The sequence below is a fragment of the Sciurus carolinensis genome, chromosome 1, assembly GCF_902686445.1.
Source record: "Sciurus carolinensis chromosome 1, mSciCar1.2, whole genome shotgun sequence".
NCBI classification, from domain to species: domain Eukaryota; kingdom Metazoa; phylum Chordata; class Mammalia; order Rodentia; family Sciuridae; genus Sciurus; species Sciurus carolinensis.
This window is the reverse complement of record NC_062213.1, coordinates 100,768,138-100,782,189: the sequence shown is the minus strand read 5'-3', so window position 1 is coordinate 100,782,189 and position 14,052 is coordinate 100,768,138. Positions and strand designations below refer to the sequence as shown.

Sequence of the window (14,052 nt, the reverse complement as noted above, 5' to 3'; positions counted from 1 at the left end):
TTCTACCTTATTCAGTTAGTGTACCTTGGTTTTTGCAAGAAAGCATTCATGGTTAAATTCTTCATCAAGTTGTCTAACTCTATTTAATTCTGTCTACCTACACTTTCTTTAACTATTGCTTTGTTGGGGGTGACAAGAGTATAGTTTGCTACACTAAGCCCCAGAGGTTGAGCAGAAGACACGGCTCTGTTATTTGGTGCTTGTATGACCCTGTTGATTTAACATCTTTAAAACCCAGTTTCCTTATTTGTAAATTGTGGCAAATAATGGTTAGTCTGTCTTCTTTACAGGGTTTCTGCAGGCCACAATGGTTAAATATGTTTATAACTACCCTATCCATACATTTCCTTCATGATTTGATAGTTTTCAGTCATGTCTCTTTCTTAATCTTTCCAATCTTTTCAGCTTGTCTATTAATCTCTCCCTGATCATTTTTCTTTTCCTTTGTTTATTCCGTTTTTCAATTATTGATGGTGATGAATCAGAACTTCAAACATTATTCCAAGTGCTACTGTCTCTAAGAGTACTGTATTTCTTTTCCAGTTCCCTTTTTACTGATGACAATATTTTATTTCTACAAAAATCAAAAGCAGCACATGGAATGAAACTTTACAGAATAATTGCCAATTTCTCTTGGAAACTTTTCTCAGACTACACCTGATATTAAAACTCTGTTCATAGAAAGTAATATGTTACTTTATTTATTTACTCTATTTATTCACTTCTTGATAGAGTTTCATGCCAATATCAGACTTAGAGATTTAACTGTGCACCATTTATTGTTTCACAAAATAAATCTAAACATGTCGGATTAGACCAAATACAGGTCCTTGACATATCCTTAGTCACACTCTCTCCGCTCAGAAATGTACATTTACATATTCCTTGCCAATATCAAAGCACCAACAGTTCTAAAGTAGTTCAACTTTTAATAATTCTTTTTTTCTAAACAGATGTGTTTATTAAGACTTGTATTCTAGAGCTGGGGATATAACTCAGTTGGTAGAGTGCTTGCCTCACAAGCACAGGTCCTGGGTTCAATCCCCAGCACTGCAAAAACAAACAACACAACAACAAGACTTATATTCTAAAGAACATCAATCCAGCACTGACCATGAGTCTGTATAGGTAGTAACAACTCAGAGCAAGTGACTTGTTCTAGATACAAGTCTAAATAATATAGTAACAACTCAGAGCAAGTGACTTGTTCTAGATACAAGTCTAAATAATATAGCTTACACTTTAACTCAGAGAGTCTTTTGAAGTAAATAGCTTCTGAAGGTATCTGCTCTCTAAGACAGGAAGGATCCTCTATGGATATCGCAGGCATGCACGCCGGCCAGCATTAGCAAGACTTCGAGACTGGATTCCCAACTCCGGATTGCAAAATTGTCAACAGGTCCTCACTCCACAAAACACAGTAGCAAATTCATTTTCTAAAAGGTTTTTTTTTTTGTTTGTTTGTTTGTTTTGTTTTGTTTTTTTTTCCTCAATATGTTTGTGTTGAGGGATGTTTGATTAGTTGGGGTTTTTGTTTTTGTTTTTGTTTGGGGTTTTGGGTTTGGGTTTTTTTTTTTTTTTTTTTTTTTTTTTTTTTTTTTTTTTTTTTTGGCTTTTTTCACCCATTAAAGAGGAAAAAAAAAAGACACTGGTTGAAATTTATATTCCACCAGATGGTACTTTGAAGTTCAGTATTATTGGTACAAAAACTTAAGATGACATCGGGATTCTCAAGTGAAAAAAAAGAAGGAAATTAAAAATGACCTGCCACTAACTAAGAACACCTGAACACTGACCCAGACTAAAAACATCTTTCTATTCCTCAGCAGCAGATTAGACAGCCAGAGTCGGGGAAAGTAGCCGGCTCCGTGTGGGCAAGGCATCCGGAAGAATGGCTCCCCCAGGACACAAAGGTGGTCACCACATTAGAAAAATGAAGACCTATCTCTCCATCCAGTAGAAAATCCAAGAGGACAGATCAGCATTTTGGACAGATAACACAGATAGCAAAGATTGTCAACTAATCGAAGAGGGCGATCACTGACCTTTAATTTCAGTGCTTCAAGATTTTAACAGCATCCTGTACGGGACAGAATCACCCATGTGTTCCTGTGTTTGCTAAAAAAGCAGTAGAGAGGAGAGAAATAAAGTCTCTTATGGAACTAGTAAATGACTGGATATAAGAACAAGAACATTATTTCTGCCAAAATAAAATTCTTTGGATATATTAAGATTTTTGTTGTTTTTTTTCTTTTTAAATTTTTAAAAATTCTATTTGTTTTAATTAGTTGTACAATTAGTAGAATTCATTTATACACTTTGATAGATCATACATAGAGGGTAAGCTCTCATTTTTCTGATTATACATATTGCAGGATCACATTAGTCATGCAGTCATTCACACATTTATGTACATGAGGTAATAATGTCTGTTTCACTCTACTATCATTCAGGATATTTATATTTTGCATTAGGTCAGTCTGACTGAAGCTGACAAAAAATTACAATACATAGAAAAAATACCAATGAATGTAGCTCCATCTGGCAAAAATGAACTACAAAGAAGGTAAAGATTCCACAGTGCAGCCCACACAGGACCACACACTGGAGCTGAGCTGAAGATAGCACCTAGCATACAGTCTTAAACTCTGTTTTCAAAGTAACTGCTAACTGCATAAGAAACTGGCTCATCCTTATTGTTTGTTTTGATTCTGCAGTTCGTTGAGCACCACCTCCTCCTACTCCTCCTGCTGCTTCTCATAGTGAGAAAAGCCGATGATGGAGATGGTGTGCTTGCAGGAAGTGACAATTCTCAGCACTTGTTTGGCTTTTTCTAGGGGCACCTATGTGTCTCAGGAGTTTGTGACCAGTTTGTTGTCAATGTTTTCTAGTCTGATGTGTCAGACCTGGTTATTAGGCACATCCTTAACAAAAATCCACTTCACATCAAGCTTGCCCTTCCACTTGTCTTGAGACCAGACCCCAGCGCTCCACAGGAGACTTCATCCGGGCTACCCCACAGATATGCCCACTCCTGTTTATGCTGCAGAGCAGGTAGACAGGTCCTCAGCTGCTCACAGCATGGAAGGCACTATCCAGGCCCTTATTGCCATATCCGGTGCTGCTTGATGGAGCCATGGATGTCATCCTCAGAATAGCTCTTTATGATGACCACATGCCAGCTTTTAAGGGTCTATTCAAACTCTAGGGTTGTAGCTCTGGCGGCTTTCAGTTTCAGTTTCTCAAGGACAGGGTGGGAGTCTAGGCTGGGAGCAGAATTAGGATGGGTACTTCCAGGAGAGTTAGTGTCACTGCCAGCCCCTCCACTCTGCCCAATGCAGCAATTCTGTTATGAGAGGAGACCCTGTGGGTTTGGAGTAGCTGCTGAGGGCTCTGATACTGTGGCTGGGCCAATGGGAAAGGCTGAGCTGGGAGAGGCTGTGCCACCTGAGGGGACTGTGGGGCAGACAGAGTGGGGTGGTGCCTGCTGGGGATCTGGGGCCCCAGCACAGGCACCTCATCCCAGGTACCAATGGTCATGTTATGTTTTATAAGTTTAGAAGACCATCTGTCCCCAACTACAGGCCTGCTCTTCGTTTTTGTTTCAGGTTGTGGTTTTTCAGGCTTGCTGGCAATGGCATCCCACAGGTTGGTTTTAAAACTGGCATGTTTACATTTGTCCCACCATTGCTGGAAAGAACATCTATTCAGTGCCACGCTGTGTACAACAGAGACCACCACCACCACATTCATCCAGGATCTTCAGGCCAACTATTCCCTGCTCCAGGCTATTCATCCCAGGCGCCTTATTAAGGGTGTTGCTGTGAAAACCCATCAACAATGGCACCACCCCAGGAGCTTGCGTTTGCCGAACTCTGGGTCTACCGCCCCGGAGAACTACTCCCCCAAACTGAGAATGCAGGGTTTTCAGGGAAGAAACTAAACCTATGCCGAGGCACGCTGTTCCCCAGACCTCCCGGCTGCTCCGGAACAGCATCTTGCGTGAAATGATGGTCTCGGTTATTGAACTGACAGAACTGGCGAAGTATGGAATTGGAGAAGTATGGAATTGGAGGACCCCCTGCGCAGACCATGCCTCATTGAAGGAGTAAGGAAGTCTGATTGCAGGTAGGGGTCGCTCATCGGGGTGTAACTGTTCCCCAGATTGGACTGATCACAAAGGTAGGACTGAAAGTCATTGTCATGACCTATATCCTTCTGATGCAAAGAACCATTTTGTACTTTACTATCTTGTGCCTTTTTTCTCTGGTGTTCCATACTGGTGGTGGACAAGCTTCAGGTACAGAGCAACATGGCGCTGCCGTCTTGGGCCTCCAGCAAGGCCCAAGAGTGTCGCTCCAGGACCCCAGTTGTCTACTATGTGGGCGCGCTGAGTGCAACTTTTAATAATTTTTAACATAAAACTTCTCTAATGTATTTTTAGAATGGAAGCATTTTTATTGTTCTATTTGCCAGCAACATATTAGATGATTAACGCATTTTTCAACTGAATCATAACTTTTTCTCATCTTATTTTCCTCATCCTTTACTTTGAAAATAACAGATTAGTATGACATGGTTTTGTTCTTCAGAAACCATATTGCACTTACCCAAACAGACTACTTTTGTAGAAATGTTGAACGATTAAGATACACCAGTCAACTAACTTGCTTTAGAATGGAAAGGGAACAGCAATCTACAATATATTGAGCTCCCACTGGAGTTATTTGGGGGGCTTGTGGTGCTGGGGATTAAACCCAGAGCCTCGCATGGGCTAAGCAAGCACTCTACCACTGAGCTACATCCCTAGCTCCTGGAGTTCTTGTAAATGAAAATTGTAAGTACGATTCTTCTCTTCTAACCCACTGCTTAAGATGGCAAATGGTAAAAGTTAGCTAGAGGTTGTGCAATTTCCATTCTTCACGTTCTGAAAAATGTCTGAGTTGGAAATGTACTACTCCCCTTTCTGCAGTTTCCCCTAGAATACTTAATTTCAGAGTCTCTTCGAACTCTTGAGGTGACATTGGGCACACTTCTTGAAATAAAGGTTGTAGGAAAAACTGAAGAGATCCAAGTTCCCAGACAACTCAAGTATATCTTAATAATGACTTTCCCAAAAAAAGCTTTAGACTTAGACCTCTGACTCATTTTGGATATTTAGAACACACAGGTAGTTTGGTGAGGGAGATATTTAGGGAACTTGATATATTTCAAATCATACAGTATGGATAAGTACCTTCTCTATTTCCCTATTCAGACAGTCCTAAACTGAGCCATGAGTACAGTTTATTTGGGCCCAGTACTTTTATGCACGCTTGTGTCACTCTGTATAAATTACTTAATTCCTCTAATGATTCTTCTATATTGGATTTTTCTCTGTCCCTTAACACTAATGCATCCCATGGTGAGATTATTTCCTACTTTATATGTATCACCACAGAAAATGGCACTCATTATTTGCTCTATGACCACTTATTTCCATTATCTCCACATCAGCCTTTCAAGATGGCCTTAAAATACAAGAAAAGACCTTCATATATTTGTACTGAGGTGTAATTGATAGACACCATAATGCAAATGTTTAAAATATAGAGTTAGATGAATTTTGACATATGTGTACCCTGCCCCACCACTGATCTTCTTTTTATCTCTACTTATCAGGATTTTTCAAAATTTTTAAACATTTTGTATAAATAGATTTATACAAGTACACTTAAAAATCTGGTCAGCAGAATTATTTTGAGATCCACCCATGTTGTTGTATGTATCAATAATTTTGTTTTTTTTTTAAGTTTCTTTTCTTTCTACTTCATATTGACATTCTATTGGATATACCACAGTTTGTTTAACCATTTACTTATTGATAAACCTTTGAGTTGTCTTCAGTTTGGGATTTTACAAGTAAAGATATTATAAATATTCATGCACTAGTGTTTGAGTAGACATATATTTCTGTTTTTCTTTGGTAAATACGTTCAAGAAGGTTTACTGGGTCATACCATTACTGTTTGTTTAACTTTTTTAAGAAGCTGCCAAACTGTTTTCTAAAGAATTTGTTATTTGTATTCCTAAAATACAAATTCCTAAAATAGTATGCAAGAATTCCATTTGTCCCATATCCTTACCAACATTTGGTTTGATCTTTTAAACTTTAGTCATTCTGGAGGAGGTATACTATTATCTCATTTTGGTTTCCATTTATATTACTCTGTATTATTCAGCTTTGGCATTGTCATGACAAAATATCTGAAAGAAACCAACTTAAAGGAGGAAAGATTTATTTTTGGCTCACAATTTCTGAGATTCAATCCATATTAATTTGACTTTGCTTTTTGGCCTATGATGAGGCAGAACATCATGGTCAGAGTGTGCAATGGAGAAAAGTGTGTGAGGTGAAAAAGCGAGAAAGGAAAAGGGGACAAGGACAGGATACAACCTTCTAGAGTATACCCCTGAGGACATACTTTCTCCATTTAGGTCCCATTCCTAAGTTTCCACTATCTTCCAAATTGCGAATCCATTAATTCATTAAGTAATTCACTGATGAGGTTGTAGACCTCATGATCCAATCTCTTTTCCAAATCCCCACTTCTCTGAACATTGTTGCACTGGGGACCAAGGCTTTAACACATGGGCATTTGGGGCACATCTCAGATCCAAACCATAGCATACCCTAATTACTAATTATGTTGAGCATATTTCATGTGCTTATCTGATGATACCTATACATCTTTGTTGGTGAAGGGTCTATTCAAATGTTTACCTTTTTTTTTTTTTTAATTTTGTTGTTTGTCTTAGAGTTGAATTCTAAATTCTTTTGTATAGTCTAGATAAAAGACCTTTTTGGATATATATTTGCAAATATTTTCTCCCAATCTGTGGTTTTGCTTTTCATGTTCTCTACATTGTCTTTTTTTTTAAATGGTGTGTATTAATTATACAGAATAAGGGGTTTCATTGTGGCATAATCATGCATGCATATAACATAATTTATCAATTTGATCAATAATTTGACCAATACTTTCCCTTAGCCACTTGATTCCTTTTCTCTATCCTGAAGGTTTCCTTTCTCCTTTCATGATGTCTATGATGCCTCCTACTGCCCAGAGTTGCTTTTTTGTTTTGTTTTGTTTTGTTTTGTTTGGAGTGCTGGGATTGAAACCAGGGCTTTGTGCTTGCAAGGCAAGCTCTCTACCAATTGAGCTACATTCCCAGCCCCTGCCCAGAGTTTTGTACAGGTCTGTAACCTAAATTCTTGCCTTGATTGACTTGAGTTGGGCATCACTGAAAAAAGAATGGCCATTGGGTCTTGAAGATTTTTTTAAATGCTGGGGTTTCTGATGATGACATTAGAAATGCTGATATCCACACAGGATGTCTAGAAAACAAAGCCCCTCTTCAGGTGACTCCCCATCTTTGCACTATCTGAAAAGGAAAGTGCACCTTTTTTTTTGCACAGGTTGCTTATGTAAAATCCACATCTTCTTCCTGCTTTGACTGAATTTCTGCATGATAGTGAGTCTGCATTGCTTTGAGATGCCTGCTAGTTTCTCATTCACCCACCAAAGGGGAGCTTCCCTCCTCTACTGAGCCACTGGTGTAGTTGCCTTTTTTTATTAATTCTTTTTATTATTCTAAAAAACAGTATTTATGAGTTTTGCCTGTTCACTGCCTCTTTTGAGTTGCACTTCAGTGTTTTCTCATGGCTCCCCTACTCCATTATGTACCCTTAGGCCCATTGATTTGATTCAGTCCTGGCGAGCAGCTGGTTTGGAGTAAAAGCCTTTAGTCCACCATTTCCCCCCAAAATCTACAGTGCCTTTTTGAAGAACAGAAGTTTTTTTTTAATTTTAATGAAAGCAATTACCTATTTTCTCTTACAGCTCATGCTTTTTATGTCATCTATGAAGTCTTTGCCTAGCCAATATTGTGAAAATGTCTCCTGTTTTCTTTAGAATTTTAATAGTTTTAATCTCATATTTGGGTCTATAATCTATTATCAGACAGCTTTTTAAGTAGTATCTTATTTAGCTATCATAGGTTTTCAGAATTTCCTTACAGATCTTAGAATTGAATTGACAATTTCTTCCTTAAAAAATAAAACACTTATATTGAGTAGGATTCAATATAAAAATTGGGAAATAATTGGAAGAAATTGAAATTTTAGCTATATTGAGTCTTCCTATATACAAACAGTTTCTTACCTTTTTCAAAACAGTTTTGGATAGTTTGAGGCTTTTGTGTTTTCGTATAATTTTCAGGAACTTCTTGTGAGTTTCTTTATAAAATCTACTGACATTTTGAATTGAATTGAATTGAAAGACGCAATTTGATTCTTCCAATACAAGAACATTGAATATTTCTCCATTTCTTTAGGCTAAGAAAATCCCTGCAATGTTTCTGAGCCATTAGCATACAAGACTTACATGTCTTTTAAATTTATTCCTAAATGTGATATTCTTTTTAGTGTTTTTATGAATTCTTAATTCCATTTTCAGATTGTTCATTGCAGGTATATAAAAATATAATTTTTTTGGTGTATTGATCACGTCTCTTGTGAAATTGCTGAATTCACTTATTAGTTCAAGGATTTATTCTTATAATTGATGGTTTTGAAGACTCCCTGGAATTTTCTACAGAGACCATCATATCATGTGCACATTGGTACAGTTCCTTTCTGATCTGTATGCCTCTTATCTCCTTACTGTGCTAGCTAGAACCTCCAGTCCAATTTGAATATAATAGATGAGAGTGAATATGCTTGCCTTTTACTTTCTCTTGGAGAGAATATCTTCAACCTTTCACTGTTAGACTAGTATGCACTGTAAGTTTTTTGTAGATGACCATTGTCAGGATGAGGAAGTTATTGCCCATTCATTTATGAGGGGGTTTTATCAAGAAATGATGTTAGATTTTGTCAAATGTTTCTCTGCATATGTTAAGATGACCATATAGGTTTTGTCTTCTGTTATTTCAATAAGGTATATTGCATGAATTGATATTTTATTATTAAATAAATCTTATATTCCTGGGATAAATACTAATCAGTTATAATGTATAACTTTTTAAAAATATTCTTACATTTTTTCCTAATATTTGTCAGAGGGCATATTTATCTGTTATTTCTTTCCTGTGATATTTTTGTCTTACATTATATGAGAGTGAAACAACTTTACAGAATGAGTTGAAAAGTGTTTTTATTTTATGAATAAGTTTTTAGAGTAGTTGTATTATTGCTTATTTAAGTTTTTGATAGAATTCATCAGTGAACTAATGTAGGCCAAGTTTGTCCTTTGGGAAGATTTCTAATCTCTAATTCTAATTTCTTCCTTATTTTATGTCTATTCAAATATTTTATTTCTTAAAAACCATATTCTATAATAACACCGAACGAAAATGGTCTCAATTCTCTTGTTAAAAGAAATAGACTGGCAGAGTGGATTAAAAAACAAAACTCAACCTTGAGTTGTTTATAAGAGACTCATCTAACAGGCAAAACCATCCACAGGTTGCAGATGAAACAATGAAAAAAGATATGCCATAAAAATGGGGACCGAAAGGAAGCAGGAGTAGCTATTCTGAGAGTATACTTCAAGCTAAAATTAATTGGAAGAGACAAAGAAGGCCACTTTAATACTTGTTAAGAGAATTATCCAAAGATAAGATGAAAGCAAAAAATAACCGAAACAGGGACAGAACTCAGTGGATCAATGATGATTTTATTAAGCATTGGAAGGGCACATTTTGGGGGGAAGAAAATGGCAGTGGGTCACCACCAGGGTCTGGGTTTTATGGGGTTCAGCAAAGCCAGGTCATGGGATGAGTTGGTTGGCTATATTTGGAGGGCTTACTAGGGGTGGGACAGGAGGTGCAGGTAAGGAAGTTCCTGGGACCTATTGTACTCCAGTCAGCTGATTCAGTCAGGTGTGAGTTCCCTTTGTGTTCTCCCTGTTTTCCCTTTCTGCCTTCCCTCCTGCTGAGACCTGGGTTTCTAAATGACAAAAACTCCAATTTACCACAAGGAGGTAGGTGCCCAGGGATGTGCCTTTGGGGTTTATATTTTATCTTTATTGAGCAGAGTGCTCTCTCGAAAGGGCTCTCTCTTCCCTTCCTGGAGCCATGTCTTGAGCTGCTTTTCTCTATATCACACTCTTATGCCATGATGTTCTGACTCACCTCAGGCCCCAAGGAATGGAGTCAGTCATCTATGTATTGAATCCTCTGAAACAAAGAGCCCCAAATAAACTTTTCCCCTTTAAAATTTTTCTTGTCAGTTCCTTTGGTCACAGCAGTGACAAAAATGACTAAAACAGACATTGGTACCAGGAGTGGGGTCATTGCTCTAACTAACCTGACCATGTGACTCAGAAGTGTTTGTTTAACTTTTTTGGAAGTTGTGGGAGGAGTTTCTGGAAAGTTTAGCAATGCATGCTGGAAAAATTTTAGATTGTTATAAATAGACCTTAATTGGTGATTCTGGTGGGATTTCAGAAGACCAGAATGTCAATCTGACTGAGAAGAGTAAGATAGGGCTCATGAGGTTTCAGAAGAGTACCCTATTGGAAATCGATCTAGAATTCAACCAGAACATAATACTTGAATTCCTGTTGGCTAAGAAATTGTCTGCAGTTTGCCTATGTCCTGAGACATTCTGTGAGGCCAAAATTTGAAGGTAATGGACTTCTTAACCTGGTAAAAGAAATTTCTAGGCAGAGTAACATTCAGGCAATGGCATGGATATTGCTGGCATCTTTTAGCCAAGCTTATTGTGATAATCAGGAGCAGAAAACAAAGCAGAAAGATTTTAAAAACTTGCAGTTTGGCCAGAATATTGCAAGTAAAAATGGGTGAGGAATGTGTGGTTGTTAAAGACACTAAAGAAATGCTAAAAACTTTGACCAGAGACAATGAGAAAGATGGCTTGAGGGCATCTCAGTATTGGGAAGACCACATCCATCTCAGGCTCAAGGGTATACAAGTAAAAGTTCCTTTGAGAAGAGACCAGTGGGGTACCCTGCTTCCACAGAGGGGCCATGGTCTCCAGAGTCTTGGCTAGTGCTCAAGATGGTGGCAGACCTTGGCAGCAACCATACTGTACTGGTTTTGCAGAAATGCAGGATGCTGTAGTTGACAGGTCATTTCCACCAAAATGTGGAAATTCCTAGGAGGCCAGACAAAATGCAGCAGGGTCAGAATCCCTGCAAGGTTGCCCTTGAAAGGGCAATGCATGGAAATGTGAGGAGGAAGCCAAAGTTTCAGTGGAGATCCCCAAGATTAAGAAATGTCAGTGCTGTGGAACATCTATTGAGAAAAGTTGCAAGAATCAAGCACAGACAAGCCGGGATGAAATGTGATGGTTTGGATATGTGTCCTTGGATTGCTCACTGTCAGGCACCTATCATCTGCCATTTGCCTGCCTCTCGCCTGTCCATCACCTGCCTTACACCTATCCATCACCCAACGCACGAGGTTCACCTCCCAATTGTCCGACAACAGTCAGCAAACTGATCACCGACCGCCAGTGGCTGCCTGCTGTTGCCTGGAAGTTCACTGTTACAGTACCTGCAAGTTTGATTACACGTGGTTGCCGCCATTTTGAGACAACAGCCAGGCCCCATAGGACCCCTGACTGGACTGACTGAGCCCGGTCTCCAGGATCCCTCAGCCCAACCGATACTCCCAGCCTCTGGGGCTCTCATATCAACTGACTGCTCCCTGCTGCCAGGACCCCCAGACCAACTGACTGCACCCTATCACCGGGACCCCAGACCAACTGATTGCAACCGGCCTCCAGGATCCCACAACCACACCAAACACTCCAGACCTCCAGGACCCCTGCCTGACCAACCACATCCCGCCTCCAGGACCTCCTGCTGACCACGTCCACACCCTGAGCTGCAGCTCCCCATTTGCCAACACATTTCGAAGCCAGAGCGGCCATCTTGGATAGTCGTGGAAGCCGTAGCTCTGATCTTTAGGTGGGGCAAAACCCATCCTGAGATGCCTGCTGGAGACTTGCAGCTCATTGTCAAGTACCTCTCATGCATCAGGCTACTGAACTCTGGGAGGTTTCATTACTACATGACTGTATACTGTAGATTTTCTTTTTTCTTCTTATGTATATGTGTCCTCCAAAAGTTCATGTGTAACACAATACAAGAAAGTTTAGAGGAAAAATGATTGGGTTATGAGAGCCTTGACCAATCAGCAAATTAATCCCCTGATGGGGATTAACTAAATGGTAACTGTGGGCAGGTGAGGTGTGGCTGGAGGAGCTAGATCCCTGGGGGTGTACCTTTGGGGTATATAGTTTGTCCTTGTTGAGCAGAACTCTCTCTGCTTCCTGGAGCCATGTCTTAAGGTGCGTTCCCACTACCACACTCTTCCACCATGATGTTCTGCCTCACCTCAGGCCCCAAAGAATGGAATCAGACATCTGTGGACTAGGTCCTTTAAAATCATGAGCCCCCAAATAAACTTTTCCTCTTTTCCGATTGTTCTTGTGAGGTCTTTTGGTAGTAGCAGCAAAAAAAGCTGACTAAAACATTATGAAAGCAGTTCCAATAGGAAAGTTTATAACATTGAGTGCCTACATTACAAAAACATAAATAAATAAAAACAAAAACAGGAGGATCCCACATAAATAAGCTAATGTTACAACTCAAAATCCTAGAAAAGCAAGAGCCAACAATTTCCAAAACCAGAAGATAGGAAATAATTAATATCAGAGCTGAAATTAATGAAATTGAGAATAAATGATAGAAAGAAAATACAAAGAATCAATGAAACAGAGTTTGTTCTTTGAAAAAGTAACCAAGATTGATAAAACCCTTAGGTAAACTAACCAAAAGAAAGAGAAGACCCAAACCAACAAAATTACAGATGAAAAAAGGAGATATCACCATAGACATTTCTAAAACCCAAAGGATCGTTACAAATTATTTTGAAAACTTATACTTCAATACATTGGAAAATCTTAAAGCTATTCACAATTTCTAGAAACATATGACTACCCAAATTGAACCAAGAGGATATAGAAAATCTAAGCAAACCATTATCAAGCAACAGTATTGAAGCAATAATTACAAGTCTTTCAACAAATAAAAGCTCAGGACAAGGTGAATTTCAACTAAGTTCTACCAGAAATTTAAAGAAAAATCGATGCCACTCCTTCTCAAGTTATTTCATGAAATAGAAAGGGAGGATTCTATGATACTGACATCACTGTATTACCAAAACCAGATAAAGACATATCAAGGAAAAAAAAACTATAGACCAATGAACATAAATGTGAAAATCCTTAATAAAATATTTATATTCTCATTTGAAAACACATTAAAAAGATTGTACATCATGATCAAATTTGTTTCATCCTAGGGATGTAAGATTTGTTCAACATTCACAAATAAATAAATGTAATTCACCACATCAATAGAATTAAGGACAAAAATCATAATGATCATTTCAATAGATGCAGAAAAGCCTTTAACAAAATTTAGCACCCATTTGTGATAAAAGCACAGAAGAAACCATGTATTAAAGGAACTTACCTTGACATCATAAAGATAATATGACAAACCCAAATCCAACCTCATACCAAATAGAGAAAAACTGAAAGCATTTCCTCTAAAATCAGGAATGAGATAAGGACGTCATCACCATTCCTACTCAATATATTCTTGAAAATCTAACCAGAGCAATCAGACAAGAAAAGGAAATTAAAGGTACAGGAATAGGAACAGAAATCAAATTATCTATGTTTGCTAATGACATTGTCTTATCTTATAGAAGACCCAAAAACTCTGCCAGAAGACTAATAGAACTGATAAATGAATTCAGCAAGATAACAGAATAAAAGATCAACATACAAAAATCTACAGCTTTCCTATATTTCAATAATCAATCTTCTATGAAAGGAATAAAAAAATTCCACTCACAATAGTCAAGAAAATAAAATAAAATACTTAAGACTAAATCTAACCAAGGAGGTGAAAGACCTCTACAGTAAAATTATTGAACACTGGAAAAAGAAGTTGAAGAAGCCCTCGGAAG

At 38.2% G+C, this 14,052-nt stretch overlaps 1 pseudogene; it reads right to left on the bottom strand.

Moving 5' to 3' along the window:
• Positions 1–2,693: 2,693 nt before the first annotated feature.
• Positions 2,694–13,558, bottom strand: LOC124989611 (YTH domain-containing family protein 1-like; annotated as a pseudogene).
• Positions 13,559–14,052: the final 494 nt, after the last annotated feature.